The 26,967-nt window shown below is 39.6% G+C and overlaps 1 protein-coding gene across 34 annotated transcripts in view; it reads left to right on the forward strand.

The window, feature by feature from the left end:
* Positions 1 to 26,967, forward strand: part of DLG2 (discs large MAGUK scaffold protein 2) — a 1,027,713-nt gene that overhangs the window by 872,068 nt on the left and 128,678 nt on the right. Inside the window, exon 1 of one of the 34 annotated variants that reach the window (XM_052812342.1) lies at positions 24,943 to 25,268. The exons of the other annotated variants lie outside the window; for them this stretch is intronic. The gene's annotated coding sequence lies outside the window, so the exon portion shown is untranslated. Of the gene's footprint in view, positions 1 to 24,942; positions 25,269 to 26,967 lie in introns of those variants that run through there. 34 annotated transcript variants of the gene reach the window in all.

The raw sequence follows: 26,967 nt of genomic DNA on the forward strand, positions 1-26,967 counted from the left end.
CTTAAGGTTTCATTTAACACTTATTTAGTAAATTGTGATCTAAAATAAAAGTTTTGCCTGAGAATTAAATAAAGAATTCCAGATTTAGTCTGTAGATTACAGTTTAAGAACAGGGCTCATTTTTAAAATGAATTAATAAAATCTGATTTAATCTCAATGGTTTTATTGGTATAACTATTGCCACCAAAGAAAAAAAACCAACCTAAAATTTATGTTATTGCAGTGCATTTTATAGGCATTGTTCTCGCATTGCCTTTATGATATAAGGAATATATCAAAACCATGTAACCCACCTTTACAGTATTACAAATAAATCAACCAATATTCTATCTCTGGGTGTTTTCTTTGCTGTAAGCAAAGAATAAAGGATTATTTCTGCATGCTTATCTTGTATCGTATTAGGGCAGAGCCCTGTATGTTTTAATTTGGAAACCCTCTTAGAGATTTTGCAAAATGCAGCCTTCAGCCTCCTCTTCTCACTTTTCACGCATTGTGAATTCCTCCTTGGACTTCAGGTACACTTGCTACGAGGGCTTGTCCGGCCCCGACTGCAGGACACCTGAGGCTCGTCCGCTCTCCATCCCGAATCCCATCTCCCCACGCTGCCGGAGGCAAGCCCTGCCTCGCATCTCTTCTCTCCTGCTCCAGAGGAGAGACCAGTAGTAGCCCAGAGGAGTGAGCTGGGGACTCCATCTCACCTGCATCCCTGAGCACCGCACGGACGTCTCAGTCCCCTGCGGGTCTTGCAGTTCCGAGTGTGTCTTCTCACCTCCTACCCTCTCCCCCCACCTGCTCTTTGCGCTTCATCTTTGCTCCAGGATTGTTTGCCTTCCTCTTTAATCCTTACCTCATCCCTCATTATCCCTTGGAAGGCCCCATGTACCTATACTTCTCTGCCCGTTAATTAACTGTCTGCGCAAGCGATACCAAGATAATTGATATTTGTTTCTGCCTGTTATGCTCTCTCCACAGCCTGTGCCTTTTTCATCTATTTATCTCTAAGGAGGAGGCAGCTATTCTCTAGGTATATAATTCATAGCACAGCAGGTCTCTACCTTCAGTCACCCTAGACCTATTAACTGTTAGTAATGTGGTTATTGATGCTAACAAGTGTTTTAGAGGTACTTTTTTCCTTATTCCTGCAATTCAAGTAGAGGGCAACACTTTTCATCTTTCAGAGACTAAAGGGATGTGTACGAACGGAATATATCCCTGGTTTCACATTCTCCAGCAACTCTGTACTACCCGCTGTGTGGCCTAAGTGACTGAATTCTAGAAATTACCTTATTTATAAATGGTTTCTGAATTGGTTTTTTAAATTGTTGTTGCAAGAAAGTCAAAGCTAATAGTAATTCTCTTTTTTTTTCTTTTTTTTTTTTTTCTTTTTCCTTGTGTTATAAAGTTTACACGTCATCTTGGTTTGGAGCCAATTTCATGAAATTGATGTTCTACTTTTTTGTTGGTACTTGGGTAGCTGTATGTGCTGAAAGCTGACTATACTTTTGTTGTGTTTTGTTCTGTTACAATTAGCTCTTTTCCTCCCAATTAGTGACTGGATTATGTTTATCTTTTCTGCTATGCTTTTTTGAATGTAATCACCTTATTAACATCTGGCTAGTATCTTAACAAATTCAACAGCTTCTCATATGCAGTAGTATTCAGTACTTTCCCCCTTTCATTAAACGCTTCTCTCCCCGCACTTCCCTTCTACTCATTTCAGCAAAGTGGTTCCTATGGCAACACACTTTCCATATACACTTTAGGTTGTGCTTCAGCATAAAAAACCATTGTATCAGGCTCCCTTCTATTTAATGAAGGTTTCGGCACCCCCAACCCCTCCAGCTGATACTGCCTGGCTCACTCCGGGGTTTGGATCAAACCTATTTGTTTTGGGGGAATGTGGACTTTTTAACATGTAACGTGTCTTGCAGTTAAAAACCTGGTTTTGTCCACATGTGAAATACTTAATAGGCACGATCTTTCTGCTGTCTTCTCCAGCAGTCTAGGTGGGCTGGTGGGCTTTGTCATTAATCTTCAAAACTAGTGTTCCTGTTAGGAAAGGATGCTGCAGAAAATAGCATCTTCCAGAGGCCACCGGGCATTTCCAGGTCGGCACGGGTCTGCGGCACGCGAGGGGCTGCAGCATCCTGGTTCAGACTCTCTGGCCTTCGCTCAAGTAAGATGGTCATTGCTACACCACATACAGGTACAAATTGTGCTCATAAAATAACAATCGTCTCCTTCAGTCAGCCTTCACCATCCATCAACGAGTCTATCACAAACAAAATCAACAAGATGTTCCCGTTTGCAGCTTTTGGATGGTAATGACACAGTCTGTTACAAACCCATCAGATGTTTCAGTGCTGGGCTGCTTTGCAAGTGTTTGGACACGATGCTGTCCAATGTGATGTTTTTCTTAGGATGAAACGATCTTTAAATGTTGGCGCATAATATTTGACAATGTTCACTCGGCTGAACGTGAGAAGATGGGATAAAATATATCCCATTATTCATATAGGTGTATGTGTGCGCACACACATGAATCTATATAAAATCAGTTTTTCAAAAACAACTCACTCTTTCCAAAGACCAGAGGCTGTTGGGTGTTGTTATTTTGTATTATCCCAGTGACCCTTAATTACACGTTCCTTTTCTGCTACATGGTTTTTAGAAATACAGAACTTATATGTCACCCCTGCCCAAACCAGTTATATTTTATGTGCAAGATGTGATTAGAGATGTTTGCAGACAGGCAGAAGACAGAGTGCAAGGAAAACAGTATGACAATAATGATCAGTAAGATGGACTGCAGCCTAATAATACTGCCAAATTAAACACTGTTAGAGTTTTGTATGTCTCACGGAAAAGCTGATCAAAGCAAAGATCTAAGAAAATTAATTTTGGATAGATTTCGGTGAAACTAGATTTCATTTGCCACTGACAGAGAAAAAGAAATTGCAGTAATTGAAACGTGATATGCAAGCTTGAGCCGATTTAGTTGCGTGGAACGGAATTTACTCTGCTAAGCATTAATAATCCTACCTAGATCAGGAAAAACAATTTTAATTATATGTAGTTAGAAAACTTTGGCTAAAATTTTCAAAAGCATCCATGAGACCATAGCATCCATAGAAGAATGCTTTCCATTTCTAAAAATGACTGAAGCTTTTAGCAGTGAGTATGTCTTTGGCTTTGAATAAAAATACTCAAGGCTTCTAAAGACCAGATTACAAGCGTTTCTTCTTAAGTACTTAAAAACGTGTCCAAGAAGCCATCAAATAGGTGTGCTGAGTAACAACTATTGATTTCAGGTTAGACATCTACCTAAACACTTTTACAAATCTGACTGGGTACCTTGTATCTTTAGGCTCTTGACTACTTTTGAACTTTTGGAGTGGAGATCATTTAAGGTTCTTTTGAATTTTTACCTAGGCTTTTATGCTGGACTTGTCCCAGGTTGTGGCTGGGCCATAATGCTGCTTAACTATTTTACAAAGCTGGATTCATAATTTGTTTTCTGTTCTTATTTTATCAAGCAGCTGCTCTCTTCTCCCTGCAGTTCCCATCAAATGCTCATTTCTCTGTTTTGTGGTGGTTAATTGACTTGCTAGGGAATTAAAAACAAAACACAAACTGCTTATAATTTAAAGTGTGTCTACATGGTGTGTTTAGGCAGATGAGAACTTGCTCTGCCTGTGATGTGAATTGACTCATGACTTTCCTCTGTTTGATCTATTCTACCAAAAATGCTATTGTGGCAGCAGCAATCCTGAAAATACTTTTTCCTAAGCTTTAGCAGAAGTGGTGCTATTCAGGCTATGCAATAAAACCACTAGGTCCAGAAGTCAGATGTTTATAGGACAATAGTGGCAGGAAGAGTTGTCTCTTAGCATCCTATTTAGAAAATAAATGACTCATTCTTACATATGCTGGTTGAGGCTGAATATGATTACTCAGTTGTATAAAACTTAGAAAAAATCATGAGATCTTGTCTGTGGTTAGCATTCGTCTCCTTTACCGGAGACATGGATTGTATAATAACATGTATCCAACATGCAGGCAAAGCAGAAAGCTTTTGAAAAACAGCTATTGATTTTTCATAGCTATAAACTGGTGATTTTTGTGTCATCACTGCAATTTCAAAACACCTTCCACGTCTGCATTAATTAGTGTAACTAACATATGCCAGCAACGGTTCTTCTCATCTCACCTTTTGAAGGAAAACAGTGTGGGCAGAGGAGTGTTTTGGTTGGATTTTTGAAGTTATCTGTACATGCATGTTACTACATACTCATTACTTAAAGCAAGATGAAAACCAATGCTTAAAAGCAAATCTGGTGAGGTCTGTGACTGCCTCAGTTGTGTCGGGAATTCATCCCTTAGCCACTGGCTGACCTGTCGAATTGCAATTCAGCTCTTGGGTGCTCAGTGTGAGTCATGTCGATGTAATTCCAGCCCAATTAACTTTCATATTCTCAACTAATGTTTGGGGGTTGTGAGTATGTGCAGGTCCAGTAACTGCAAACGTTCATACTTACGCAAATCAGACCTGAAGTGGGTAATTTGAGCTCTTACATCACTGCGCATGCTTAAAAGCGCTGGTCATAATCTTTCCAGACTACTACACTTTAGAGGTATAATGAGTTTTTTGGAGAGGCATTGACTGGTGATTATTTAAAGACTTAAGCAAACAATGTTTGGCATCCTGTGATTCCCCAGAAATCAGTGGTGGTGCCTGTGATCAGTAAATGAGAAGTAGAGGTTGGTATCATTTGTGAAACCCTTCAGAACTGATTGTACACACTTAGCAGCTTGTATCTTCATTTTCAAAATGTGGAGGTGTAAAGTGAGGAAAAATTTCATCTCTTTTCTTCAGAATTAGGAGGTTCAGAAAATGTGCAAATCTGGAGATATTCCCACATGTAACTATAACTATAAGCTAATTTTTACATAAGGTACATATTTATTTTTTAAAGCTCACATATTTTGTCTTTAGTCAGTTTAATAAAAATGCTTCCCACAAAAAAATTAAGCATTTGCATTCTACTTCTATCTTATTTTTCTGAAAGTTTCTAGAACAGTTTTAGTATAGGATTTGATTACAGCAATGAAAATATGTTAATTTACTCAATTCTCTGCATTTTCTTTTCTTTCTTTTTTTTTTTTTTTACAAAGAGAAAGGAAATCTCCCAAGTTGCATAGCTCAAACTATACAAGAATAGGCATTTTTTTGATTCTCAAAATTATGGAGAAGGGGAGAGGAAGATTCTTTCAGCCATTTCACTTGCCTGGAAGTGCTTCATTTACGTGGAAGACGGGGTTCAGCTCACAATTAATGTCAGGTGTGGGCATCGATTTAAGGTTAAAGTTCCTAAATATGAGTTCCTCCACGTGGATGCCTGTAGTGATCCAGCTTCCACTGCAGCAGGGGAGTGCCACCCTGCATGGGTGGCGGACGGCAGCGTCTGGGGGACCGGCACAGGGCTGGCAGTTACGGTGCAGGAGATCGCAGTAGCTGAGGCCAAGTGAGATAGTTGGGGCATTGCAGGTGGTACCAGCCTCCCATGCTTAGGCAACCAAATCTTATCCCTAGACTTCCTTTAGGGTCAAGAACAAGCAGTTGTAGACCAAGATCCATGTGATCTCTTTTAAGCATCTGCTAATTTATATCCATTGACTATTAGGGCAGTGTAAATGACTGGATCAGATATACGTGTCTTCATTGTAGACGTTGTAGAAGTCATTGCATCATCAAATCTCAGCCTAAATTTGAAATGATGTTAAGCAGTGCAAGCCAATGTAATGGGCTTACTGATACGGGAGAGTTTCTTGCTCTTCTCTGCTTCCTTGCAGGGCTCTGGTGTTCTTCTGCCTCTGCACTGGCTCATGCAGCTTTCCAAATGACCAGAAAATGATGCAAACGAAAAAACAAAATGAAAAACAAATTCTGGTGTGTTAGTGACTTGTCAGAATAACATTAGACCTGTCAAAAGGGAAGGGAAAGAGAAAGCAGGGGAAGGAGTGTCCTTCCTTAAAAGTGGCACATGTGAGGTTGGCTCTTCAGAGCTGTGTGACATCTTCCAGGTGATCAGAACCTGAGTGAAGTTGTGGTTGAAGAGCAAAAGAAAAAAACCCAATCTGTTAAAAACATAAAGAATTTACGTTTGTTGTAGAAAGGGAAGCAGATCTCTGTGAAATGAAGGGATGTCAGTGAGAGGTAGGGCCTCATTTGAAAGGCTCAATGCCAACCTCTTTAGCTGATATCACAATCAAATACTGTGGAAATAATTATGTCTCTAGCTGAAAATCATTACTTAAACAGAAGGAAAAGTACATATAAATACTTCTTTGAAGCACAAAGAAAGAAAAATAGTGTGATGAAATTGCTTTCTTTAAGGCCATATATTACTAATGCCAGGGGATGGAGTTTTCCAGAGACATTCAATAATCTGATGTTAACAGGAGCAGAGTTAGACCAACAGGGAATGTGCTGAAAACTATCCAGGAATTACAGGGAATCACAGAATAATCCAGGTTGGAAGGGGCCTCTGGAGATCATCTATTACAACCCCCTGCTCAACAACCAGGCTTCTCAGGGCCTTCCTCAGTCAAGTTCTGAGTATCTCCAAGGATGGAGATCCACAGCCTCTCTGGGTAACTTGTTCCGGTGTTTCACCATCCTCATGGTGATTTTTCCTCCCCATAGGCTTAGTCAGAATTTGCCCTTGCTGCAGCTTCTGGTTTTTGCCTCTCATCCTTTCACTGTGCATCTCTAAGAATGGTCTCTCTCCATCTTCTCTAGACCTTCCCATTAGGTAGCTGCAGACAGCAACAAGATCCTTCTGTGCCTTTTCCTCTTAAGGCTGAGCAAACCCAAGTGTCTCAGCCTCTCCTGTATGAATGCCTGCAACCGGGTTATTAGAAGTAAACTATGTATGAGAAGGCAGATCTCCTGCTGTACTGAGGGTCTAACTCACTTTTCAAGGCGAGGGGCAACTCAGCCAGCCTACTTTTATCCTGAAGCCCTGTGGAGCTCTGACATGAATTATTGCCGATTGTAGATGGCAGAAGAGATGTGCATTGCTTGGTTACAAGAGAACATCTTTGTTCCATGTGACTGCTCCTTTTACTGCAAACCTTACTGTAGCAAAAAGGAAACCACATTGCTGCTGCCTGCTTTTCTCTTCCTTAAAGTATCATTAATTAGTTCATAGTAGTAGCTACACATCTGAAATGCATTTCATTTCATGATCCCAAAGTGCTTCGGAGGATTAAGGATTAAATTACACTCGCTAAGGTACAGAGGTGCAAAGGGGACCGGGAATGACACAGAAACCAGAACAGAGCTTGTGCTTGGGGAAGATGAAGAGCTCACCCGGAGCACCATTACGGTGGTGCCGGTGACTTCAAGGAGGCAAAGCTGGGAGGAAGCACTCTGGCTGCTTTATTATACTTCATGTATTCCAGAGGTTCTCATATACATTCAGGTTTTGTCCCTTTTTGCCTAGAATTGCCTACAATTTAGAATAGTTTCATTTAATGCAAGAGATTCTTAAGCAGATTTTGAGGGAGTCTCTTTTAATTAAACTGCTGCTTTTGAGACACTAAAGCTGTTAAAATGTGAAAAAAAATCCACAAACATTTAAATAAAACCCATATTTGGTGAACTCCTATAATGTCAGAAGAGGACTGCACCAATTATATTTCCATAGATGTAAAAATCCAGAGCAGGAATAGGTCACAAAGCTTTTCAAATCGTACAAATTGCGTTAAGAATATATTTGTATTTTACTGGTTTGTATTAATAAAGTTACCATTGTGGGCATAATTTGAATCATAAATCGGAGCTAATTTCCTAATCTCTTCTTTCCCGCTATATGTTTGTTGGCTTTTTTTTTTTCCCTCTTCCATTTACAAATGAGTTTAACACATTATAGGTGAATTTGCAATATTATTTCACTTTTCATTTCTTCCCAGTTCCTCTCTTTTTCACAGAGGAAAATTTGTTCCACAGTTTTGGGAGCTGTAATGCAAACTGCCAGGGCCTAGGATCCACAAGATCAGGTATTTAGATACATAAATGTAATTGCCTGCACCCACAGGATAGCAGACACATGCAAAAGGATGAAGAGGAGCTGCAAAAATATCCTAGCTTCTAAAGTGAGGGAAAGAAAAAGGAGAATCTATAAAAGTATTGAAAATGCAGTATAAGATGTTGCTTTACTGTAAAATTCTACTACTGTAGGATTAAAGCTTCTTTTAAACTATTTAAGGAGAAGGCAGGCAAAGCTCATCCTTCAGTGCTTTGTAAAGGAATGCAATGTTGTAATATTCCTAGGATTCAGTTAATAGTGTTCAAGGCTATGCTACAGGCTTGGATCACCTACTCTGTTATACCTGTCTACCACACGCTCTTAATTTTCACACCGGTACCACGCTGCTGAGGACAAAAATCAGGTAGAACAAAACTGTATTTTCCATGAGAGTAAAGTCAAAGATGAAACCTATCTATGAGAAGTTTATTCATCCTGTTTTGATTTGATGACACAGAGAAATGGAGAATTCAGCAATTCATGTGCTAATTTCTTCCAGTGGTTATTCATTTTAATAGATATTAAAATGTGTGCATTATTTCCCATGTGGATTTCTCTGTCTTGCAATTCCTAATGTCTTCTTTTCAATGCTTTCTAAATGAAAGTCATCAAGTATCTAATATTTTGTCCCATGAAAGTGGCTCTACATTACAACTTCTCTATTTTCTCTTTGCCAAGCTAAAAACCTCTATAACAATTTCTTCAGCTCTTCAGCTGTCTTTCTTCATGGCTCTTTTGGCTTCTGCCCCAGTGTTTCACTGTCATTTTTGGACAACAGTATTTCTTTCAGTGTTTTAGTACCAGTGTCCTCAGTACCCAAATACACATTTCTAGTCTGCATTTTATTCCTTTTTCTCCTCAGTCTAAGCACACCTAACCCATGTGAATTGCCCAGCCATTTTTACTCTAAATTTCTTTTAGAGTCACTCTTGTCAAGCATTCATAGCAATGGCTTTCGTTCTTTGTTTCTTTATATATATATATCATATTAGTTGGTTATATTCAGACAGATTTCATTCAACTGGGACTAGCTTAACAAATGAACCAGATCATAAAACACGGCTGATGTTCTCTAATTGCTATTACCTTTTCTACCAGTCTTTGTTCTAGCCTCACATTTAGTCAGAAGAGGCTTAGCTTTCAAAACCATTGATGAAAATGCTGAAAAATGTGTGTTCTTGTATTTATCCCTCTGAAACCCCACTGAAAATATCTTCATTCAGGAATCATTTTGTGCTTTTAAATAACATTTTGAGACACAAACCATTTCCTTGTAACTTAATATGGGGTTTACTGATCCTGTATGGCACACAGCCTGTAGTGTTCATTCCAACACTTCACAGAACACTATTATGCTTAAAGAGTTTTTCTAATTGGTCATCATTTTAAAGTCAGGAGTAAGGCTTTTTTTGAGGAGGCATATTTTCAGTAAAATCATGTGAATGGTATTACATTCCCATCTTTAATTTTTTTTGTCATTACTTTAATTGCACTGATACTGTGCTTACCCAGGCATCCTTTCCGTCCATCTGGATCACAATTCTTTCAGCCTGCTGGAGTTTCCTCAGCAGTCCAAGATGCACTAAGGAGGAAAATCTATAAACCAGGTGTATCCTCATCTGTCACTTCAAGAACTCTTAGACATTAATTAATCATGCCTATTTATATTCTATTCCCAGTTAATAATGTTTAGTTTTTACTTTGTTTTTAATAAGCACTCTACTAATTACAGACAGGTATTTCATCCCTTTCATGTAAAAAAAAGTGCATCATCCTATTTCTTCCCAAAACCTGAATAACAGTATTTAGTGAATAGTTCCCTGTGTTCTGCATTACTATTAAGAATTTTATTATCTTAACCTAATGATGGATCTACACCACTGCTTATATCTTTTTTCATCCAAATAGACTGAAACCGTCCTTTTTATTGTTCTTAGTCCTGCCAGCTATATTTCTTTGATATTTTCAGAACCTATTATAATTTTCTATACTTGATACCTTTTGATTTACACCAGGCGATATTTTTTTCCTTTTTATTTCTGATGGCTGCCCGTATTTCACCATGGAACCAGGAAGAACTTTTGAGCCTATCCTGCCCTTTCTAGAGCCATATCTATCACTGCTAAAGACCGATCATTAGGATCTGCAGTGGCAGAGCAGTGAGTTGGAGGATCCATTTGCACAGCCGGGTATGATGTTATCTGAAGGCCTGGCCAACTTTTCAGCCACATGCATAAAAACTGTAGGTGCAGACGATGGGCTCAAACTCTGTGGCTGTGGCCCCGGTGTTAACAGGGAGTCCCTGATGAAAGTTGCTTGCACCTATGGTGTCAAAAGTACCTTTTTTGGTAGCGTTTTTTCATATTGTGAAGGTGCCTGGCTGTTTTCTGTTTTCTTTCTCTGGAGGCATGTTCTGCTGTAGTTTTCGCTTGAATGGTTATATGAAAAAAACCCCAACAAACCGTATGTAAGGACAGAGGCAAAATTATCTCCTCAGCTGAACCCAGCAAACCTTGACAACGGACTCCTATTTCTCTGTCTTGGGATATGTGAGTGGCAAATTCTGCCCAGAGGCTTGCGAGTACAAATGTGTGGCTAACAAAAATTGTGGGTTTTACTTGAAAGCAGAAAGTAACTGAATTTTCACCAGAGCTTTGAGGGAATAAAATAATAATAGTTTGTTATCTTTTAAGCACTCTCTCAGCATTCACCTAGATTCTTGACATGCTGATCAATGATATGGAATAATGTAATAAATTCAGCCTGACAAGCTGAGGAGTTCAGTGTGGAGATTGTGCCCTACGTTTAACGGCATGCAACCCAGGAGAAAATGCAGGTGTGTAAACAAAAGCAGAGTTGGATCCAGACTGACTAACGAGGGAGAAATTAAACAGCCACATCTGTGGGTCCTGGTTTGGGATAGTGCTCCTGGGGCCAGCCCTTAGCTACCTGCTTGACATGTGCCTGATTCCTTAATCCATGGGTGTAAAGTTTGCGTTGCGGTTATTGTCCTTGAAGCGAATATGTTTGTGGAAGTGCTAAAATGTTTTTTTATGTTTGCAAGAGGACTAAGAGGTTGATGACTGTCGTATTTTGGGTACAGGGAGAGGACAATTTTGAAGAAACAAATGTCACCTTGATAGAGATTCAAAATTAGAGCTTTCTGAAAACAAGATCATAGAGAATCAGTTTATTCTGGTTTAATTCTGACATTTAAAAAGGCCTAAAATTAGTCCTGGATGTGGCAGACAATATTTGGGTTTTTACTTGGTTGTTCACCATTATCTTCAGTTCCTTTAAGAAGACTGGGCCAGATGGAGCCCCTGGGGTGAGATGAGAGAGCTCCTGCACGATGGAGAACGGAAGGTGCTAAAAGCTAGGAGAAACTTCAAGGTCTGACAGGTGAAAGGATCACAGAAAGAAGATGGCATCCTGCAGCTCGTGTGCAGGCTGCAAGAGTTTCAGAGAGGAGCAGGGAGGAGGGAATAGGAGTGCTGGTGTGGGGTCTGCTGCTTCTCAGAGAGTCCCTGAGTTAGAAGTAGCAATGGCTTAAAGTGTGGAGCCTCTCCTCCCATGGGACCAGAAGAAAACTCTGTATAATCCCTGCATAATCTCTCTTTGATTTAAAATAATCACTTTGGTAGATATATGCTAGTAAACAATGTTTGGCAATATTCCCAAACCGGAATGTGATTGCCCTTGCTGTTAAATTGTTCGCAGGGTTCCTGGCACATTTTGGCCCAGTACTACATGATCTGGGAACCAGCCCGGGAGCAAGACCAGCCCCAGGGGCCAGGTTAAACTTTGGGACAGTAGGACAGTTTGGTGGCACAGACGTGAGCTGCTCCAGGCTGCCTCAGGGCCTGGGAATCGTCTTGGAAACGTCTGAGTTACTAATTATAAACATAGCCTTTGAGGTCTCTCTAATTAAAAAAACTTCAGGATTCTAATAAAACCTCCATTTTCTGAGTCCAAAAGTCTTTCAGATCTACCGCACAGCTCTAGCCAGCCCAGGGTCCTGCGACACTGGGGTTAAGCCATCCCTGGCAGTGTCTGCAGCTTCCGACAAGCACGTGTGAGTGCGAAAGCAGAGCTGACTGGAAGCCAAAGGCCATCGTTATATCATTAGAGCTTCAAGAAGTGCAGAATGTGAACATGTGGTATAAAGATTATTTTAATTTTTTTTTTTTTTTAAAGTACATTTTTTCCCCTGCAGTCGGAATGTCAGAGCACCAGGAACAAATGCTCAGTTTGAGATCTCCAGGCGGCTAGAAGCTGCTGTGTGCTACGCAACCTGTTGGCACCGTACAATCTTTGCAGCTCTTGAACTGGCAGCCTGCCAGGAACTTGAGGGTCACCCCTAATTTGCCTATTTATTGTTGATTGAACTCGGCACAATGTGCCAATTTGCATAAATCTACATAGCCTTTTAATTTTTAATTAATGCGTATCTTTTTTACAATTTTTAAGATGTGCTATCAATCACTTTCATGAACTATGGGGCGATAAAACCAGGTGAACGAAGCCAAAGGAACAAATAGCACTTTTTGACCTAAAATCAACCTTTCTTCCCAGTGCTGATGTGCTTTTGAAAGCAGTTCTTAGGAAATGAGCCACATTTTCTAATTGTTCCCGTGCTGCTACTTAGCACAGAGCTTCCATGCATACCCCTATGGCTACTCATGCAGACAGATACAAGTCCATTTAATTGCTGTGAATTACTCTTTTCCACTTATAGAGCACTCTGATCAGCAGCACTGTTTGTGGTGCCTCTCCTGAACTGCAGTATCCCTTTGCTGGGCTAGAGAAGATTAGGATGGAAAAAAAGATATGAAACAGGAGAAAATTGATGGGGAAAAGTGATGCTCACAAACTGGCCACCAAATATTTTACCCCTCCACAATGTTTCATTGCCATAAAATGTTTTAAAAAAAACACAATTTGTTCTTTTAAATGTCTCTAAGCTTGTTTTTCAAGTAAATAAATAAATCCTGAAGGTTTGTGCTTAGAGGAAGGGGGGATCTTGTTGCTGTTTTCGGCTGCCAGAAGGGAGGGTATGGAGAAGAGCCAGAGCTTTCTCAGGGATGCACAGTGATGGGGTGGGAGGCAATGGACACAAATTACAGCAAAGGAAATTCCAATTTTTTTATTAAGAACAAAATCTTCACTATGACAACACTCAGATATTGGAAGAAGTTACTGAGAGAGGCCGTGCAATCTCAGTCCTTGGGTATGTTCAGAACTCAACTGGACAAGGCCCTGAGCAAGTGGACCTGCTTTGAGCGTGGGGCTGGGTGAGATGAACTCTGGAAGATCCCTTCCAACCTGAATTATTTTTTGATTCTGTGAGAATCAAGTAGATCTATGAGAATCAGAATAGATGTTTTACAAGATACACTTCCATTTCAACTAGATAAATATAATTGATAATTTAACAGTGCGTATCATGGTGTAGTTCACCATGAAAGTCTGTAGCTGTGTAAATAATGCTTGGGTATGGTGCTGAGATTAGTTTAAGAGACTTCAGTTACCCGTCTTTTGAAGCACATTTCATGTGGATAATATGTAGAAGGGTGACACGATTTTTTTTCTCTTTGGACACTAGTAAGTAATCATATCTTAATGAAGGCACTAGGAAATTATCCTTCAAACCTGGCTTATTTTGCATGAAGTGTATTAATATGGGTAGAGCTCAGGTTCTAACCATTTCGTGAATACTGAATGTAAGTATTGCATGTGTATAAGGTAGTGGGTCTTCATTTAAGTGTACAGAAAGTATGTGTGAAGGGTGTAAAGATTCCCCTGCATGAAAATTGCCTTTCAGGATAGCTAGATAAGTATTTAGAAACCTTCTCATGGTAGAAAACTGCTCTAGCAAAACCGCTGTTGAATTATCGGTTCATATTTTTTATCATATAGAGCCTGGTAATAAAGTTTTCCAGAAAATGTTTAAATCAACGTTCTCTTAGAAAAAAAGGATGAGACTTTCATCTAAAAATATGTTTTTAAAGACAGATACACAATATTTCTTGCTCTGAACTGAGGATCCCTGAAAAGGTGGTTATTACTGGGGACAGAAGATAGATGGTCTTGGTTAGGGAGTTGCTTTGAGCTGCAGAGCAACCAGATAACCCCCATGTTTTCTGTAGAAAGAGTTCATTTTTAATGCTGCTGCCAAAAGGACCATAAAGTGAGGGGTTAGAAAACTTGCATAAAATATATTGAGAGGTTGCCTGTTAATTGTCTTCCTTTCTGATATATATGCAACTGAGGTTGGTTTGTGTTTGCCAAGATGGTTAGGATTTGTATAGGTATCTGGACTAAAATAGCTGAGAAGCCATGCTGAGTCTTCCTCTTCCCATTCTGAAGGCCCAAATGCTCCTCGGCTGAGCAGTTATCCATAAGATATTTATTTTGGTTTTCCCTCTTACAGTAGCATTTTTATGCTAAACCAATAAAATCACGACAAAATGAGCAAAACAGGAATGATGAAAGATCAGCTACGGGACTTATTTGTCACATGTACTCCATTAACAAAACATTTATTGTTCTTGGAAAGGATACATGTCATGTAATGGGAGAAACTGTTCCCTGACAATGCTGCATCTGGGTATTATCAACAGGCACTGTTTGCGTTGTTGCAGAGGGAAAAAAAATGAACAAAGAAATGAACACCGTATTACATAAAACACCAATTTAGGAAACATCAACAACATAATATCTTGGGCCCAGATACATTAGTGTATCTGGACATTTAACTCCTGGGGCAGTCACTGAGGGCGTAGCTTTCTTTGCAGAGAAAATCCTAATTGTTCTAATAATCATTATTTTGTTGATGACATTACTATTTAGAATAGACTATTTCAGTTGGAAGGGACCTACAAGGATTATCTAGCCCAACTGCCAGACCAATTCAGGGCTGACCAAAAGTTAAAGCATGTTGTTAAGGGCATTGTCCAAATGCCTCTTAAACACTGACAGGCTTGGGGCATCGACCACCTCTCTAGGAAGCCTGTTCCAGTGTTTGACCACCCTCTCGGTAAAGAAACGTTTCCTATTTATTAGTAGACACCTAACAGAACACCTTCTGTGTTCCCAGTAAACTGCCTGCTCTACTTATTTGTCCTTCATATGAGGACTAAAGGGAAAAATGTTTTGGTAGGGTACATTTTGGTACGTCATTAGGATTTTGCCAAAGTGCCAGCATAGTCCAGGTGGGTTTCTGGTTCCTAGCAGCTCCATTCTCCTGGTGAGCTCCCTCATCCTCCACACTGAGCAGTGCCCAGGGACTGCCCCAGACTGGATGTGCACAGTCCATACCACCTGGTGTTTGGCAGGGATTTTTCCGATCTACATGTTTGATTTTTAAGCAAATTGCCAAAATATCAAAACTGTGGGAAATCAGCTTTCTCTGTCTAGCTCCATTTCCTAGCTCTGCATAGAAAACCCACCTGAAAAATCACCAAAAAAAAAAGGTGCCAGAATGCAAAATATCCATTAACATGTTACGTTTGGAATCAAAGATCCCTGGAAATAGAGAACTGGAGAAACTGTAAGCAGAATAATTGTGTCATTTTTCTCCTCTCATGTGTTAGCATGAATTTGCAGAGATGAAGTACGTTTTGGCAAGATTAGATCCGTGAGTCTTTCATGAAGTTTCACCTGGACTTACCAACTGGACAGTAAAATGATCCTAGTCCTAATAATGTTCAATACATATAGCACATGCCTTCACATAGCAGGTTGCCTCTCAACTGTAATTAAGAGTCCTCAAATGTAGAAAATAACGTGAAACATTCTTTAGATTTCAGCAGTCATAATATTTATCACATAGATGAAACAAAACATTAGTTTAAATTAATATGGGACACTCATAGTAACATTACTTCAAAGAAGAAGGTTAGCTTTTCAGAATCATATTTTCTCAGCTGTCATTGGTGATTATATACTGTATGATGGCATTTTCCTTTCTCAGTACAATATTAAGGACTAATCTGAGTTTTTCAATGGCTTGTCCCACTCATTTTTCTTTATAACATATACACCTAAATTTTAATGACCTGAACATAGGCTGTGTCTCTTTTATTACTACTACATGGGAACAAAAGGATTTAGTTTTGGTTGGGAAGGTCAGAAATAATTTCTGGCTACAGCATCTAATCTAATGCCAGTTGTTGTTTCTTTCCCACAAGAAGCCGTTAACTTTGTTGACCAGGTGTGAAGGGGAAGTTAAAGAAAATCAATTATTTGCAGGGAGCAGTGTTAAATTAATGTATATTAAGATCTCAAATGGATTTAATTCTTCCAGAAAAAAGAGGCCTTAACTTCTGGCAGTTTCATTCAAAGAAAGACCCTGAAGTGACTCCATGAATATTAACATGCTTTAAATTTTACATACATTGATTTCAAACATTTAATTGATTTTCTCTAACCTTCTCCGAGTCTTTTTAAGTCAACAAGTTTGTAGTTTAAAACCAGATGCTTATTTGAAAATCAATTAACTGCAAACCAAGGAGGGTATAAAAGTACGTTCTTCATTCTATATAGTATTGATATAGGAATTATCTTACAGGAAGTAAAATGTGAATTAAGATTTGACTTTCAAAATTATGTTTCTTAGGTTTCTGAGAAAAGTCAAACACATACCTCAAAAACTTTACAAGAAACATGCATATGTAATTGAATGATTCATCTGTTTTTGTGATCATTTGCATTTAATTTCCATCCAGTGTCTGGATGAACTTATTGTTAGCAATATTTTTATAATTAACATACTTCATAGGAATATTTGCCCAAGAAATGTAGTGTTAATATTTACACCTCACCAGGCAGGAAATGAAGAAATAGTATATGATTATGCAAAATTCAAATTGTAAATACTAACAACATAATGTTCATAAGTTGACTATAGGCAGAGGCTATCTGCTAACTCCCGTGTGATCCTTAATTTGTGAAAACAAAAAACAACTCAGTAAAAAAAAACAACAAAAAAAAAAACAGAAAAAAAAGAAACAGAGAAGAAACCATATATTCACTGCAAATTATTGCTCAGCTCTGCTGGTTGGTCATACTCAGAAAAGCTTTATTCACTAGTCTCTTCTTTTTATTAGGATATAGGTAAACACACACACAGGATTTGCATTTTTCATCTTCCTAAAAGTCCTTGTTATTTCAGTGGGTAAGAGCTGAAGTACAGTAGTCCAATGGGATGTTTGCTGGGAAACAAAGTAATTAAATATACTGGTAAAAAGCAAAAGGATTTTTTTCCCCTCATAACTTTCTGGTACAAGCTAACTAATTTTTGCATGCCCAGAATTTTTATGATTTCAGGGGTGTAGTTTTTATTACTTTCTAACAGAATGCCATGATATCCGCAGGGTCACACATTGCCAGGACACATCCCATCTATTAAGACATGAAGCTGGCTAGGATCTCCACAAGGAGTCATCTTCTTAACTGCCCTGTCCTTTCATGGTGGACTGGAGACAGCGTTTTCTTTGTAAGGGTCATAGTGTTTCCTTCAAAAGCAACCTGTTTTCATCATCTTGCTGCATTTTTCTACAACATTATTAAAGTCCTTGTTTGGTACCAACACAAAGTAGTATGGATTGTCCACTTTCCACATGTTGACCTCAGGGTCACTTTGTTTTTATTGTTCTCATTCAGGTATGTCACTTCTGATTATTCCACCCCCAAATTACATTTTAAAGGCCAATAAGTGTGTTCTCTGAGAACTGGAGCTGAAAAAGTTCCTTTAATTTGTATCCACGCTCAGTGACAGTGCTTTTTTGTTGTTTCCTCTTATATTTCTCAGGCTGACATGTATTACTGTCTGCTATGCAATATTAACATTGGGAGGGTCAAAGGATTTTTTTTTTTCCTAATTGTAGTTAAAAGCAGAAAAAAAGACTAAAGAAGTTCACTGCTTGGACTCTCCCACTCTTGCAAAACTATTTGTTTTGAAGGTGCTTAGGTGGCCTGCAGCTTTAACATTTAAATACGTCATTATTTTTAGTACATCATCTTCACAGTACCTGCATGAAGCAGTGCTGAGCTGAGAAACCGAGTCGCAGAAGCAGCATCCATCCCAGGACACGCAGGAGCAAAACTCCTGCAGCAAATGTCCCAGGTTCTCAGCTACTCCCATTTTCTCCTGCTTTCCTTTTCCAAGGCACTGTGCTAAAAAAGCTATCGAGTTGTAAGCGCAAAGAAGAGAAGGCAATCAGCTTCCTCCTCCCCTCTGCTGTTCTTAACTTTTCTTTTATCTTTGGCCTTTATTTTCCATATGATTTGTTTCCAGTTCAGGCATCTAGTAGAAAGCTGGTCAGAGCATAGGAGTAGACAGCTACAAATTTAAGTGCTGAGAACTGCACATCCTCAGCTTTAACACGTACAGTCTCTCTGTTCAGTGCTTCATTATTTCCTGATAAATTCCATTATATCGTTTAAGAAATATTAACCAAATGTTCTTGTTGTATTTACATAGCGTGAGTTATTTCGGTGGAGTTTCACTCAGAGATGCTGATGCTGTAGTGAGAATAAGTATTTGTATTTCACCTCCTTTCATTCTTCAGTTCTTCAGTTAAAGGTCTTAGAGCACTTTCCCACTCCTAATTATTCCTCGAGCTGTAAGTAGTTCAAGAACAGAGCATCTAATCAGTGTCCTGGTTCCTGGGTCCCATCAGACACAATCCTTACAAAATGGTGGCTTGTCCTTAAGCGCCCAACTCAGCTCAGACCCTGTGGAAGTTAGCTGCGAGGTACAAATGTGATGGGATGACAGACATTTCCCTGCTCACGGTTACTGCTGCCCTGTAGATGGAGCATCATTGCCATTCACGCCTTCAGGAATACACTGAGCATAAAAGTTCCCTCAAAGTAGGTCCACCAGGGTATCATCACCCTTAGCCAACCAAAAGGGCTTCTGGTGAGAGCTGAATTAATTGGTCTGACATTAGAGCCAAGACAGTAAATCTGCAGTTTGAGCAGTCTTGTGAACCATGCGAGGCTACAGATGATTCCTGCTGAGCTGAAGGAGGGTTTGCCGTATCCCAGCAGAGCAGTTACTTCTTCCTTTCTTTTCAGAGCAATATTTCACTCTGATGCTCCTGCAACTGCATATATTCTTTCTCGCTGGGAGGTACTTTCTTGGCACATTCGCAAGTAATGGCAAAAAAACTGCCGAAGCAAAATTGCCAGAATGGCTGGCACAGGCCTAGCTCGAGTATCACCTGCTGTCCTTCCTTGGCTTGTCTGGGTCACAAACTGCTTTATATGTTCAGGCTCCAGGAACAACATAACCGTGGAGTTCAATATGAGTAGGTTAAATTCACTCATGGTGTCATCTAAGCTAGTTCGTTTGGAGCTAGCATGGAGCATGGGTATCTCTACATTGCTCTGCCATCTGCATTGTAGTTAGTCATCCAGGCTTCAAATTTTCTTTCCTGAAAGAAAACTGTAGGAGGGGAAAATTTAATCTAAAAGTGTGTGCGTACTGATTCCTGTGCTAGCTCATTGTCACAATCGGTGCAGAAGGCATCCTCAGGCGATGCCTCTTATTTTTTGCAATCTACCACAAATGCAGGCCTGAATTTCAGAGTTTTCTCATGAAGACTGTTCTGTGTGCTCGCCTTGTGTCCCTTTCCATGGACAGCCCCTTGCAGCACTGCCACGGGCTTCTTCAGTAAAGCAGATCTGCTCTCTCCACTGCACACCCCGTGCCTCTTACCGTGATGTCTGTAGAGCTGTTACTTTCTCCATGCATCAGTAATTGCCGTAGGTAACGTGAAGGACTATGCCAAGCTGACAGATTTTCATCACCATCCTCAGAGGAGTCAAGTGTATCATTCCTGTGCTGTACTTCTTCCCCAAATCAGCCACCTACTCCTCCCACCACAGAGTGCACGCAGAGTTAAACTGCGAATGGCAGGAGGATCTTCATGTCTCCACCATTCTTTGCTGTACAAAGCTGTTAACTCATTTGCTCCCTGCACCGGGCTTACAAGGAGTTGACTGTGGGACCTTCTCTTTGTGTAAAAGACGTGTAAAAGATGCTTTCTGGTTTGCTACTGGATCTAATCCTTTACCTAATAGAAAGTGGATCCTGAGCTACTTTTCCAGTTCTTGGAGTTAGAAAGGCCTTTATGATTTGTTTAGATTTGAATATCAAGCTTCAGACAAATTTAACTCATTTAAAAGGAAACAGCAGAAAGAAAACAATGGGAAACACAGGTTTAAAGGGAAAAGGAAAGTCTAGACAACAAAAAACCCCAGTTCTGGATGCTGAACTATATCCTCCAAGTTTCTCAGTTCTTTTAACCAGCTGAACCAATCTAAGCCATACAGAAAATCAACATTTGTATGAAGTCTCAGACTACTCCTGTGATACCCACTGGCTTATAAATGGGCTGCTGTAGTATTCCAGGTTCATGGGGTGCTATAAAAGGCTTTTCAAATCAAATCCAGGCAGCCTCTCCGGAGGCTCTAGGGAAAGTGCCATCTGGCCTTCCTTCCTTTTAGCAGCTCTTCTTTATTACTGATAAGATCATTCATATTCTTGAGACTATGAAGCCACCATTAAGAGAGTTCAGCCTTCCTAACTAGCAAAGCAAGTTCTTGTCGTTGCCCTTGATCAACTGGAATTGCTCTCTTGGGTGTCTCTTCATTCACACCTAGCTGAATATCCTCTTAATTCTCTTTTTTCTGTATTTTTTCAAACACAGTCCTCATTCAAAAGAGGACTTGAGCTTTCACTCTGCACTTGCAGCAAAAAAGATGCCACTTGAGGAGGAAAAGTATTGTAATTCAGAAAAATATTATAGTAATAGCACTTGCACAGTCCTTTACATCTTCAAATCCTGGTGCCAGCTAATTTATTAATTAATCTAAATATACAGTTTTATTCATTTGTATTTATGAGTATTAACCTTAGAAACTGAAACTCTATTTAAAAACTGTTCTTAAATGGAATCGCAAGTGTGCTATGTTGAAAGGAAATTAATTTCTCCATTGCCTTGCTGTAGCAATTAAATTCATTTACATTGTCGCTGCTGTTTATTTTGCAATGCATGACATATATAGGTTACAGCAATGGAATCTTCTGTCTGACTCAATGTGTGGTACTATTTTACCATATATTTATAAAAGGACAAATTCCCATTGGATTCAGACCACAGACAGTGGAGTAGCTTGTGAAATTCATAAATCCTCAGCGGTCTCGGCTGGAATTAAAAGTTTGATAGAGTTCTGTACTCAAAAGGTACAACGATGACCCTATCTAGCCCTACTACCCTTAAGAGACCATAGGTGTTGAAATTCCCTGTAACCAGTGGTTACCTTTATCAAATGTAATAAAAGACCTTTACAAGTATGCTCAGCTGATTTGGAGTTGAAAAAAGGTAGGGCGCAGAATTAACTAAACTCATACAGATTTCATGGCAATTCTTAGCTGGATTAGGGAGGGAGAGCTAAGTTAGTGCCTTTGCTGGGAAGAAGGTGGGCAACAACCTGGTTAGTGACCTGCAGCCCTTGAGGTTCTGGGGTTTGTCTTGTAAGGGGCCCAGGAGAAGCTGGGCTGTTGTGAAATGTTGCAGACTGAGGCAGAGTAATGGGTTGAGTCTGAGATCAAAGGAGAAACATCCATAAGAAACAAAGTTTTTTTAGATCCCCTGATCATCGGAAAGCTTGGATTTCTTCTTATTACTGTTCTTCTGGATGTTGTTGTCTGATAAATACTCAGTCCTTTTTTAAATCCTGCTGGGCTCGTTGCTTTAGAGATACTCTCTGACAGTGCCATCAACAGGCTATCAGATGAAAGAGCATTTCCTTTAGCCAGTGTAAATCTGACAAAAATTCACTAAAGGAATTGAAGAGCATAACTGCTTAATGCAACATACTGAATAAACACCTCTTTAGTTTGCATGATGGCTTCTTAGGCCACATGGCCGGAATTACTGACCAGTGTACTGATCACCCGTACCATCTGGCATAGCCTGGAAATGATCTCTGTTGGTGCGCATTTATTCACCTGGAACTCTGGGTCCACACTGTGGACATCCTGGAGATCTAGTTTTGCTTCACTGGGATGCAAGTTAACTGTACTAGCTAATTCGTGATCTTGATAGTATCATATCTGCCTGTAGTTACTCTTAATTTGAAATTTCCTTAGCTGCTGCTTGAGCAGAAAATGTAACTACTCTTGTTATTCCATTTGAATGCCCTGATTTTTCCCCAGTGATCTCTGTGCTCACTTTAGATGGCAAACAGGATGTCTATGATGTGTAGTCAGTATAGTCCATGTGACTATGGAAGAAAGAAGTCATGTTTTTGCAGAAAATGGGAAGACTTTTGTCTTTTTTTTCCATTTTGAGATCATTTCTAGTTTGCAGCTTGAAGAAAAGAACCTCAAAGTCAATACCAAATGTGTTTGTTACAAATGCCTTAAAAATACATACTATATATATACTTAGGTATACAGAAATCTGGCAGCCATATGGGATTTTCACACACCTGTCAGTGAAGTGAGTAAGTTCGAATGTGAAATCTCACATTCTGCACCAGAACATATGAACAGAGCCCCAAGGACATGGGTTGTGCGATGAGAGTATCCGTTCACCGAGAAGGTAGCAGTTTTACAGAGCACCACATTACTGACTATTATGGCAGTATCAGCTACGAAATATTTCCCATGGAAAGGTAATGTGGAAGCCAGGATAACTAATTAAAAATTGCAAGTACGTGTGAAATGGGGTAGCAGTTTTTCTTGGAATTGTGGATCTTGTGTAATACCACAGACTGGTTTATGCATGCCACCTACACACAGCTATGAAATATTGCAGTGTCTTACATTATTGTGATATTGGTCAGTTTTACAAACCTGTGCTTAAGTAAATGTGAGCTGAATTTTAGGGTGAATGTTATGTTGGTCAAGGAGATTCAGCCAAGCATTGCTTGTGTCTTAATCACACTGCACCAAATTATTAATAAGGCAGTGTCATGTTTACATAGATTCTTGGGAAGCCTCTTCAAACCTGAATGGTTAAGGCAAAACAAAAAGGAAAATAGATGCCATTTAGGGCATTCTGGCACCTATGGTTTGAAACTGTGTTTTAAGAAAAATAGGTCAGAAAACCCTAATTGGTGCACAAGACAACAAACTGTTGTGCTTGGGGCATTTTAGAGAACCTCGATGACTTGCAAGTGAAATGCGTAAACCCATGAGAAAAAAAGCCAAATCCAGTGGCACAGATCTTTTTGCTGCTTCTCAATGAGCCAGAGTCTCTCATTTGGAACATTTTCTGCCCACATTGGATTATTCCCAGTCAGCATTGCTGGAGAATCCAGTTATTTGATCTCGGTTGCCCTTTTCTCTGAGAAAGACAGAGACCTGAAAACCATTACTCTGATTAAGTCCTGGTATGTCTCCCCTGCGTTCTGCCACCCAACTATACACTGCTTTTCCTTCATACAAGCCAATATAGTAAGAGCCAGTAGCACATGCAGAAACACCGCTCCTGCCTCTGGCCTTTAGTGAATTTTTTCTCAGATAGTGAAGGTGCTGAACACAAAGAGACAAATGAGGAATGAGGGGGGGAACAAGCAGCTGAGGACGGGAGAAAAAGGATATATATATAGGACTTGCTTTTGCTATGCATGAAATGCAACACCCTGTTCCCACATCGTGACGCACATCAGTCGGTCCAGATGGTGAGAAGGGTTGGGTTTCTGCCTGGGGCTGCCGGCACAGGCTTCATTTGCATTCCTCAGCCCAGTTGTTCGTGGAAAAGCATCCGGGCGACGCACAACTGCTCACACAACTGTGCTCACCTTCCCAAGCATGACCCTTCTTCATGGTACCAAATATTGGGGGAGTTTTACAGGCATGGGGAATGAAAGGAACTGGATCTAGTTCAGGCTCCAAATGGAGCCCTCTGATAGTTCTCACCAGTGATGTAGAAAGAGAAAATCATCCCAAATAAAGCTTTCATTCACACTTTGCACTCGTACAAATAGCCTTGAGTTTTTGTAAAACACATACAAAATTCAGGGAGCTCAACTCTGAAAGAGCAGCTTCTGCTCCATCGTAAAAGACTTGCCATATAAAACCCTTTCCAGTGACTGATCCCGGGCTGTGTATGTCCATTACCGTAACCAGTTTTCCTTGTTAGGGGCTAATTGTGAGTGTTAATTTGTGGCATGTGCAACAATTGTGATTGTTATTGCTGTAATTAATCCCATTTGAAAATGTTTAGGTTAATTGGTTGTATTAATGGGTCTAAGTTTTAGCTGTTTGGTTGTTATTTTGTATCTATACATCTACTTTAAAACCAGTGCAAGCATATGGAAAAAAGAAAGCATTAGAGAAGGGAACAGCATTACAAATATATATTTATAACTTAGAGGACATTCTTAAAACTTACCAGCATTTTTTAAGAGGCTTTTAAAATGTACACATAATTTCACCTAACAAGTATATTGCTTTTAACAGTCATCTGCCTGGAGTAATGCTTTTAGGTTATCCTTGCTAATGTCCATGAAATTTGCCTGAATAATTTCCATTCATGATAGTGGAAGTTACGAACGGTGTGTTAGTCACTAAACAAGAACTGTGTCTTTAAGAAGGGAAGATTTTATGAAGATTAAAAAAAAAAATCATGAAAACTGTACCTAGAGGAGACTGAAGGTACATTTACTACTGTATTAAGAAATGTTTAAGTGAAGAATTCATAGCGGTAGATGGTTTCTTCTCCGAGTTTTGTTTCTCCCCTGAAGTGCAGTTGATCATTCCACCTTAACAAGGTGCAGTGATTGACAGGTAGAGATGTTGCACGGAGCAGAAGGTGGGAGTGTGCTCTATTGGTTTGTGCTTGTACATCCTGAGCACCAATTACTGTCACTGCTGGCAGCACTGATGTGTTTATCAGGATGAGTTATAGCGGAATATATGTACACAGGCAGTGTGTATGCTGGATGACCACCCCCTGTGATGTAAAATATGAGAGTCTGGGAGCTACCGTTTTATAATTCATCAGGTTCAGCAGCTGAATGTTGTTGGTTGGCTTAGTTATAAAGGCAAGTGTGAACTGAACAGCAGACAGGAGCATCTCGCATTAAGAGTCCTGCGAAGCTGCATTTGGTGACTGGGCTCTGCTTTTGTTCAAGTGAATTCAGTCCTCGGTGAGTGATGGGGATTCTGTTGAGCTAAAGCTGTTATTATATAAGCTGGGGAAACCTGCCTGCTAGTTTTATGTGTATTTTGCTGCTGGAAGTCCTTGTCTGTGGTTGTTTTTAGATTTTGCAATATTTTCAGTTGTGTACGTTACTGGCACAAAATGAGATGAAAAGAAAAATGCAATGATGAATTATTCACCATAGTGCTGTGAGGATCTCTTTTCTAGCTAAAGTTACTTTCCTTTAGTGAGTGTGTTGGGGGTTCAAAGAAGCTACAAACCAATAAATCTACCTGTCATTAAATAGCTTTTAATAGCGGTTAAAGAGAGTGATAGCTGTGGCTTTTGTAACAAGAGGAAGAAAAAGAAACAGCAAAAATCAGAAGCATTTACAAATTTTTTGCTTTTATGTACATGTGGCTTTTCAGATGCAGCATTAAATCTTTTGTGTGCAGCGAGGGGCTGCAAAGAATTTGTACTGTAGAGCTTTTTAATTAGATAATCAGTGAAATGGTAGCTTCTCTCTGTTTTTGTGGTAATATGCTTAGTATCACATTAAAATGAATGATTCCCCATCTTGCATAACAACAGTGCTGAAATATGTGTGAGATGAAAGGCATAGGGAGACTTTGAAACAAACTGTGGGAAACATGATACAGCACAGCTAGGCAGGGAAAGGTATATTCCCTGTAACATATGCATTACTTTTTGAATTTCACCAGCTTTAGGTTCTTTGCTCTAATTATCGCTTGCTCCGTTACGAGCCCTATATCTTTTCAAGCAAGCTCCTTTAATATCTGTCGACATTATCTTGCCAGTAACCTTTAAAGATCAGTAAGCCAGCAATTTTTGTTGTTGTTGTTTTAACCCGAAAGGAATTGAAAAGCAGAGTTAATGAAACTGAAATACTAGCATTGCCATACAATACCTGGATCCCTCCTCAGGAGAGGCAGGTGGTCATGAGTGACAGTTTTACTTTTATTTTTCTTAGTAGCAGTATTTTCAAAGGGGCAGTCATTGTTCCTGTCCCTCTGTGCCAGTAGGTTTTTGGGTTTTTTCTCTGTGGGTTGGAGAGGCAAGTTTGTTTTATCAAGATATCAAGAGGGCTTGGCAGAACAGCACCTGTTGTCTTATTGCTGTATTATTAATAATTGGAGAGAGACACTCTCTTTCAGAGACCTCTCATCTGGTATCAGCCCAAACTGTTTACTCTGTAGTGATTTAAACTTGTATTGTGACTTCTCACTTAGAAATAATCTGTTCTGTGAGTTATATGTGAAGCACTGAAGCTGCAGGACAGATCCCGGTTTAATTAATAAGGTGTCTCATTTTAGCATCATTTTTTATTTAAAGAGGAAGGCTATTGGCAAAGTGGCCTTTGCCACAGACTTCCTTTGCAGAACATATTTGCACTTACTTTTTATAAATCATAAATTTGAAAAAATCAGAATTTCTTGAGAAGATCATTTCCTGGCAGCCTAACAGACTAGAGCCTATTTCTAGGAAAGAGTATATACCTTTGTCAGCAGTGCTTTATTTAAGAGTATTTCACTGCTTTTTAAGCATTCAGTTCTATTTTCAGTGACCCCTGTGCTAGCAAATGAGATTTCTTGAAGTGTGAGCTTCTGGCTTTGCAAGTTCTCCTCCTTTCAGAAATCTGTGATATTGCATCCATCTGTCTAGGCATTTATATTGCATGCATCACT

Source organism: Harpia harpyja, chromosome 17 (genome assembly GCF_026419915.1).
Source record: "Harpia harpyja isolate bHarHar1 chromosome 17, bHarHar1 primary haplotype, whole genome shotgun sequence".
Taxonomy (NCBI): Eukaryota; Metazoa; Chordata; class Aves; order Accipitriformes; family Accipitridae; genus Harpia; species Harpia harpyja.